The following is a 9,786-nucleotide window of genomic DNA, read 5'->3' on the forward strand; positions in this document are numbered from 1 at the left end:
TCAAAGCAAATCACCACACAAAAAATATCATCAAACAACAAAGGAAGCTAGTAAGAGAGGAAGAGAAGAACAAAACCTCTCTAAAACAGACAGAAAACAATTAATAAAATGGCAATAGTAAGTTTCTACCTAACAAAAATTCCTTTGAATGTAAATAGATTAAAATCTTCAACCAGAAGACAATGGATAAAAAACAAACAAATAAACAAAAAAAGATCCAGTGCTATGCTATCAGAGACTCATTTCAGATTTAAGGACACATATAAGCTAAGAGTAAAGAGGTAGCTTAAGATATCCTATGCAACTGGTAACCAAAAGAAAGCAGGGGTTGCTATATTTATATTAGACAAAATAGACAGTCAAAAACTGTCTCTAGGGGCAAAAGGGTCAATTCAATAAGAAGATATAACAAATACACACACACACACACACACACAACATCAGAGCTCCTAAATACATAAAGCAAATATTGATAGATCTGAAGGGAGAAATGAACAGCACACAGTAACAGTAGGCAACAAAATCACCTACTTTCAATAATGAAGAGAACATCCCTACAGAAAATTAATTATTAAACAGTTGATTTGAATAACATTATAGACCAAATAGACCTAAGAGACATATATAGAACCTTCTACCCCAAACCAGCAGAACACACAGACTTCTCAAGTGCACAAAGAACATTCTCCAGGACAGATCACACATTTAGGTCACAAAACAAGTTTTAACAAATTTAAGAACATCCACATCATTCCAAGTATATTTTCTGACCACAATTTAATAAAACTAGAAATAAAGAAAATAGGAAAATTTTAAAATGTGTGGACACTAAACAACATACTGTCAAACAACCATTAGGTCAAAGAGGAAATCAAAAAGGAATTTTAAATATATCTCAAGATCGATGCAAATTAAAGCACAACATACCAAAATATGGGGTGTGCATCAAATGCAGTATTAAGAGGACGTTATATAACAATAAATGCCTACATTAAAAAAGAAATATCTTGAATAAATAATCTAACCCAATATCTCAAGGAACTAGAAAAAAACAACTAAGCCCAAAATTAGAAGAAGGAAGGAAATCATAAACAGTAGAGCAGAAATAAAAGAGAATGGAAAAACAATAGAAAAAAATAACAGAAATAAGAATTCGTTTTTTGAAAAAATAAACTCAACGATCTTCTAGCCATGTAGGTTAAAAAAGAGAGAAGGCGCAAATAAAATCAGAAAAGAAAGAGGAGACATTATAATAGATGCCTCGGGGGGGGGGGAATGATCATAAAGGACTATTATAAACAATTATATGCCAACCAATTAGATATTCTAGAAGAGATGGATATATTCCTAGACACATATGACCTATCAAAAATGAACCAAGAACCAAGAAGAAATAAGAAAGTCTGAGAAGACCAATAACAAATAAGGAAATTGAATCAGTAATCAAAAAACCTCCCCAAAAAGAAAAGCCTAGGACCAGATGGTTGCACATGTGAATTCTACCAGATATTCAAAGAATTAATACCAATCCTTCTTCAATTCTTCCAAAATATAGAAAGAGAGAACACCCAGCTCATTTTATGAGGCCCCATCAACCTGACACAAAAGTCAAACAAAAAAATCACAAGAAAACTAGAGGCCAATATCCCTGATGAACACAGATGCAAAAATCCTTAATAAAATACTAGCAAACGAAATTCAGTAGTACATTAAAAGGACCATATACGATGACCAAACGGGATTTATGCCTGGGATTCAAGATTGATTCAACGTATGCAATCAATCAATGAGATATACCACATTAATAGAATGAAAGAAAAAGGCTATACGATCATCTCAATAGAAAAAGTATTTGACAAAATTCAACATCCATTCATGATAAAAACTCTCAACAAAATAGGTATATAAGGAATTTACCTGAACACAATAAAGCCATATATGAAAATCTCACAGTGAATATAATCAATGTGGAAAAACGGAAAACTCTTCCTCTAAGATATCCCCTCTTACTACTTCATAGCACTGAAAGTCCTAGACAGAACAATTAGACAAGAAAAAGAAAGAAAAGTTATCTGAATCTAAAAAGAAGTAAAATTATGTTTGCAGATGCCACAATCATAGATGTAGGAAACCCTAAAGACAACAATAATAACAATAACAGGAGCTCCTGGGTGGCTCAGTCAGTTAAGCATCTGACTCCAGGTTTCAGCTCAGGTCATGATCTCAGGTGAGTTAGATTAAGCCCTGTCTTGGATCCGCACTCAGTGCAGAGTCTGCTTGAGATTCTCTCTCCCTCTGCCCCTCCCCCCACTATCGCTTGCTCTCTCTTCCTCTAAAAATAAGTAAAATCTTTTTAAAAAATAACAACAAAAACTGTTAGAACGAATAAAGCAATTCAGTAAAGTTGTGGACTACAAAATCAGCATACCGAAATCAGTCACATTTCTATATACAAACAATGAATTGTCTGAAAAGAAAATTAAGAAAATCTCATTACAATAGCAACACAAATAATAAAATACTTAGAAATAAACTTAGAGGTGAGAGACTTGTACACTGAAAATTATAAAACACTGATGAAGAAAATTAAAGAAGACACAGATAAATGGAAAGACATCCTATGTTCTTGGATTGAAAGAATACTATTAAAACGTCCATAGTACACAAAGTGATCTAAAGACTCAATGAATTCCTACCAAAATGCCAATGCCACTCTTTACAGAAGTAGAAAAAAAAAATCCTAAAATTCATATGAAACCACAAAAGACCTTGGATAGCCAAAGCAATCTTGGAGGAAAACAAAACAAAACAATAACAGCAACAACAACAATGTTGTTGTGTCCCCCCACTTCCAGATTTCAAAATATATTACAAAGCTACCGTGATCAAAACAGTATTGCACTGGCATGAAAACAAGAAAACAGACCAATGGAACAGAATAGAGAGCCCAGAAATCAATTCCTAGTTACTAGGAAAATGCAAACTAGCACCAAAATATCATTGCATGATCATTTGTAATCCACACATATGGTCAACTGATCTTCAGTAAGTGTGCCAAAAACACACAACGGGGAAAGGATAGTTACTTCAATAAACAGTGCTGGGAAAACTGGATATCCACATGCAGAAGGATGGAAGTGGTTCCTTATATCACACCATACACAAGAAATGAAATCAAAATGGATTAAAGATTTAAATGTAAGACCTGAAGCCAAAAAAACAGAATAAAACATAGGGGAAAAGCTTCCTGACTTTGGTCTGGCAATGGTTTTTTTGGATATGACACCAAAAGCAAAGGAAACAAAAGCAAAAAGAGACAAGTGGGATTACATCAAACTAAATATCTTCTGTACAGAATAGGAAACAATCAACAAGGTGAAAGGCAACCTACGGAATGGGAGACAGTATATGCCTACCATATATCCAATAAGGAGTTAATGTCCAAATTTTATAAGAACTCATAAAATTCAATAGCAAAATTAAAAAGGGCAAAGGACCTGAATAGGCATTTCTCAAGAGAAGACATACAAATAGTCAATAGGTATATAAAAAGGTGCTCAACATCAATAATCATCAGAGAAATGCAAGTCAAAACCACAGTGAGATATCTCACACCTGTTAGAATGGCTGTTAACAAAAACAAAACATAATAAGTGTTGGAGATGACGTGGAGAAAGAGAATCCCTTGTACACTGATGGGAATATAAACTCATACAGCCATTATGTAAAACAGTATGGAGAGTCCTCAAAAAATTAAATAGAATTTCCATATGATCCAGCAATCCCACTTCTGGATATATATTCAAAGAAAGACAAATACTGCATGATCTCATGTATATGTGAAATCTAATATAGTCCAACTCATAGAAGCAGAGAGTAGAATGGTGGTTCTCAAGAGCTGGAGGGAGGTGAAAATGGGGAGATGTTCAAGGGGTGCAAAGTTTTGGTTATGCAAGATCAGTAAGTTTTGAAGATATATCTTCAAAGGGACTATAATTAATACTGAACAATATACTTGAAATCTGCTAAAAGAGTAGATCTTAAATATCCTCACCACAAAAAAGGAAGGAAGAATGGAAAGGAAGGAAGGACAAGAAGGAAGGAAAGAAGAAAAGAAGGGAGGGAGGGAGGCAGGAAATAGTAACTATGTGAGGGGATGGATATGTTAACTAGCTTGATTGTGGTGATTATTTTGCAATGTATATGCTTATCAAAACATCAAATTGCACACCTTAAATATATACAATTTCTATTTGTCAAATATATCTCAATAAAGCTGAAGGGGGGAATAAAACGAGTTGTAAAGAAAAAAACTGTTTAAAAAGAAGAAAATAAAGAGGTTGTATTAAAGGAACTTCACCAGGGGTGCAACTTCAAGCATAAAACCTAATTGTAAATTCAAATGGCTCACCAATGTTTTTTTAACTATAAATATGGCATGTAAGCTCAAGTTAAACATCATTAGTTACTAGGAAAATACAAACTAGCACCAAAATATCATTGCATGATCATTTGTAATAAAACACCTGACTTCAATTTTGATGTTTGATTGCTAAGAGCTTTCAAGCCCATCCTTTCCTCTTCCCTTTCTGCCCCACAACTGGGAAAGTGAATTTAAAGACAAAAACCCAAACAAAACAGGTGTTCCCAGAATTAGTGCCAGCAGGAAGTTTAAACCACACAGCCACAGCCCATCTAGAGAAACGTTCACCCCAACCCCACCCTTTAACATGCACTAAAACCCCAAGCCATTCTCCTTTTCTTGCTCTCTCAAGCTAATTTTAAAGCAGCTTAGGAAGCCTGCCCTGGTCTCCTCAGAAAAGTCTTATTATGTGATAAACCTTTTCCTACCTCCTTGGTCTGTCTGTGTGTGACACCATCAATCGTGAAATCCAAACCAAACTTTAGCTGGAGGTCCATCCTACCAGTACAGGTGACCAAAACACCATTAGAGTGGCTAAAATTAGAAAGCCTGACTATATTAAATGTTGGTGGGGATGAGGAAGAAGTGGAGCCAACACATATGAGAAAGGAATATACAACTGCTTCAGAAAATAATTTGTCAGTTTTTTACAAAGCCAAATAGATATTGACCATATGACCCAGCAACTCTATTCTTAGGTATTTGCTCAAGAGAAAAGAAAGCATGCATTCAAATAAAGACTTGTACATGGAATGTTCATAGCAGCTTTATTTATAATAGTCGCAAACTGGAAATGACCCAAATAGTTCATAACATGGAATAATAGTGGGAGCAGCCAATTATATAAGGCAATTAATAACAAAAGCAAAGAAACACATTGACAACAATACAATAATAGTGGGGGACTTTAACACCCCCCTGACTGAAATGGACAGATCATCTAAGCAAAAGATCAACAAGGAAATAAAGACTTTAAATGACACACTGGACCAAATGGACTTCACAGACATATTCAGAACATTCCATCCCAAAGCAACGGAATACACATTCTTCTCTAGTGCCCATGGAACATTCTCCAGAATTGATCACATCCTAGGTCACAAATCAGGTCTCAACCGGTACCAAAAGATTGGGATCATTCCCTGCATATTTTCAGACCACAATGCTTTGAAACTAGAACTCAATCACAAGAGGAAAGTCGGAAAGAACTCAAATACATGGAGGCTAAAGAGCATCCTACTAAAGAAGGAATGGGTCAACCAGGAAATTAAAGAAGAATTAAAAAAATTCATGGAAACCAATGAAAATGAAAACACAACTGTCCAAAATCTTTGGGATACAGCAAAGGCAGTCCTGAGAGGAAAGGATATAGCAATACAAGCCTTTCTCAAGAAACAAGAAAGGTCTCAAATACACAACCTAACCCTACACCTAAAGGAGCTGGAGAAAGAACAGCAAATAAAGCCTAAACCCAGCAGGAGGAGAGAAATAATAAAGATCAGAGCAGAAATCAATGAACTAGAAACCAAAAGAACAGTAGAACAGATCAACGAAACTAGGAGCTGGTTCTTTGAAAGAATTAACAAGATTGATAAACCCCTGGCCAGACTGATCAAAAAGAAAAGAGAAATGACCCAAATCCACAAAATCATGAACGAAAGAGGAGAGATCACAACCAACACCAAAGAAATACAAACAATTATAAGAACATATTATGAGCAACTCTATGCCAGCAAATTAGATAACCTGGAAGAAATCGGTGCATTCCTAGAGATGTATCAAACTACCAAAACTGAACCAGGAAGAAATAGAAAACCTGAACAGACCTATAACCACTAAGGAAATTGAAGCAGTCATCAAAAATCTCCCAACAAACAAAAGCCCACGGCCAGATGGCTTCCCAGGGGAATTCTATCAGACATTTAAAGAAGAATTAATACCTATTCTCCTGAAACTGTTCCAAAAAATAGAAATGGAAGGAAAACTTCCAAATTCATTTTATGAGGCCACCATTACCTTGATCCCAAAACCAAAGACCCCATCAAAAAGGAGAATTACAGACCAATATCCTTGAAGAACATGGATGCAAAAATTCTCACCAAAATACTAGCCAATAGGATACAACAGTACATTAAAAGGATTATTCACCACGACCAAGTGGGATTTATCCCTGGGCTGCAAGGTTGGTTCAACATCCTCAAATCAATCAACGTGATACAATACATTAACAAAAGAAAGAACAAGAATCATATGATCCTCTCAATAGACGCAGAAAAAGCATTTGACAAAGTACAGCATCCTTTCTTGATCAAAACTCTTCAGAGTATAGGGATAGAGGGTACATACCTCAATATCATAAAAGCCATCTACGAAAAACCTACAGCGAATATCATTCTCAATGGGGAAAAGCTGAGAGCTTTTCCCCTAAGGTCAGGAACAGGGCAGGGATGTCCACTCTCACCACTGCTATTCAACATAGTATTAGAAGTCCTAGCCACAGCAATCAGACAACAAAAACAAATCAAAGGCATCCAAATCGGCAAAGAGGAAGTCAAACTCTCACTCTTTGCAGATGATATGATACTTTATGTGGAAAACCCAAAAGACTCCACCCCAAAACTGCTAGAACTCATACAGGAATTCAGTAAAGTGGCCAGATATAAAATCAATGCACAGAAATCAGTGGCATTCCTATACACCAACAACAAGACAGAAGAGAGACAAATCAAGGAGTCGATCCCATTCACAATTGCACCCAAAACCATAAGATACCTAGGAATAAATTTAACCACAGAGGCAAAGGATCTGTACTCAGAAAACTATAAAATACTCAGGAAAGAAACTGAAGAAGACACAAAGAAATGGAAAAACGTTCCATGCTCATGGATTGGAAGAACCAACATTGTGAAGATGTCAATGCTACCTAGAGGAATCTACACATTCAATGCAATCCCCATCAAAATACCATCCACTTTTTTCAAAGAAATGGAACAAATAATCCTAAAATTTGTATGGAACCAGAAGAGACCCCGAATAGCCAGAGGAATGTTGAAAAAGAAAAGCAAAGCTGGCGGCATCCCAATTCCGGACTTCCAGCTCTATTACAAAGCTGTCATCATCAAGACAGTATGGTACTGGCACAAAGACAGACTCATAGATCAATGGAACAGAATCGGGAGCCCAGAAATGGACCCTCAACTCTATGGTCAACTAATCTTTGACAAAGCAGGAAAGAATGTCCAATGGAAAAAAGACAGTCTCTTCAACAAATGGTGTTGGGAAAATTGGACAGCCACATGCAGAAGAATGAAACTGGACCATTTCCTTACACCACACACAAAAATAGATTCCAAATGGTTAAAAGACCTAAACGTGAGACAGGAGTCCATCAAAATCCTAAAGGAGAACACAGGTAGCAACCTCTTTGACCTCAGCCGCAGCAACTTCTTCCTAGAAACATCACCAAAGGCACGGGAAGCCAGGGCAAAAATGAACTATTGGGATTTCACCAAGATAAAAAGCTTTTGCACAGCAAAAGAAACAGTCCACAAAACCAAAAGACAACCGACAGAATGGGAGAAAATATTTGCAAATGACATATCAGATAAAGGGCTAGTATCCAAAATCTATAAAGAACTTATCAAACTCAACACCCAAAGAACAAATAATCCAATCAAGAAATGGGCAGAAGACATGAACAGACATTTTTCCAAAGAAGACATCCAAATGGCCAACAGGCACATGAAAAAGTGCTCCACATCGCTCGGCATCAGGGAAATCCAAATCAAAACCTCAATGAGATACCACCTCACACCAGTCAGAATGGCTAAAATTAACAAGTCAGGGAATGACAGATGTTGGCGGGGATGTGGAGAAAGGGGAACCCTCCCACACTGTTGGTGGGAATGCAAGCTGGTGCAACCACTCTGGAAAACAGTATGGAGGTTCCTCAAACAGTTGAAACTAGAGCTACCATTCGATCCAGCAATTGCACTAGTGGGTATTTACCCCAAAGATACAAATGTAGGGACCCGAAGGGGTACGTGCACCCCAATGTTTATAGCAGCAATGTCCACAATAGCCAAACTGTGGAAAGAGCCAAGATGTCCATCGACAGATGAATGGATAAAGAAGAGGTGGTATATATACACAATGGAATATTATGCAGCCATCAAAAGGAATGAGATCTTGCCATTTGCAATGACGTGGATGGAACTGGAGGGTGTTATGCTGAGTGAAATAAGTCAATCAGAGAAAGACATGTATCATATGACCTCACTGATATGAGGAATTCTTAATCTCATGAACAAACTGAGTGTTACTGGAGTGGTTGGGGGTGGCAGGGATGGGGTGGCTGGGTGATAGACATTGGGGAGCGTATGTGCTACGGTGAGCGCTGTGAATTGTGCAAGACTGTTGAATCACAGATCTGTACTTCTGAAACAAATAACGCAACATATTTTAAGAAAAAAGAAAAAGAAGAAGATAGCAGGAGAGGAAGAATGAAGGGGAGTAAGTCAGAGGGGGAGACGAACCAGGAGAGATGATGGACTCTGAAAAACAAACTGAGGGTTCTAGAGGGGAGGAGGGTAGGTGGATGGGTTAGTCTGGTGATGGGTATTAAAGAGGGCACATTCTGCGTGTAGCACTGGGTGTTATGAACAAACAAAGAATCATGGAACACTACACCAAAACAAATGATGTAATATATGGTGATTAACATAACAATAAAAATTAAAAAAAAAATAAAAGGGAAAAAAAATGGGCAGACGACATGAACAGACATTTTTCCAAAGAAGACATCCAAATGGCCAACAAACACATGAAAAAGTGCTCAACTTCGCTCGGCATCAGGGAAATCCAAATCAAAACTTCAATGAGATACCAGCTCACAGCAATCAGTATGGCTAAAATTAACAAGTCAGGAAACGACAGATGTTGGCGGGGATGCGAAGAAAGGGGAACCCTCCCACACTGTTGGTGGGAATGCAAGCTGGTGCAACCACTCTGGAAAACAGTATGGAGGTTCCTTAAACAGTTGGATGTAGAGCTACCACACGATCCAGCAATTGCACTACTGGGTATTTACCCCAAAGATACAAATGTAGTGATCCGAAGGGGTACGTGTACCCCAATGTTTATAGCAGCAATGTCCACAATAGCCAAACTGTGGAAAGAGCCAAGATGTCCATCGACAGATGAATGGATAAAGAAGAGGTGGTATATATACACAATGGAATATTATGCAGCCATCAAAAGGAATGAGATCTTGCCATTTGCAACGACGTGGATGGAACTGGAGGGTGTTATGCTGAGCGAAATAAGTCAATCAGAGAAAGACATGTATCATATGACCTCACTGA

Source organism: Callorhinus ursinus, unplaced genomic scaffold (genome assembly GCF_003265705.2).
Source record: "Callorhinus ursinus isolate GAN/ISIS: 27379988/994484 unplaced genomic scaffold, GSC_fseal_2.0 scaffold62, whole genome shotgun sequence".
NCBI classification, from domain to species: domain Eukaryota; kingdom Metazoa; phylum Chordata; class Mammalia; order Carnivora; family Otariidae; genus Callorhinus; species Callorhinus ursinus.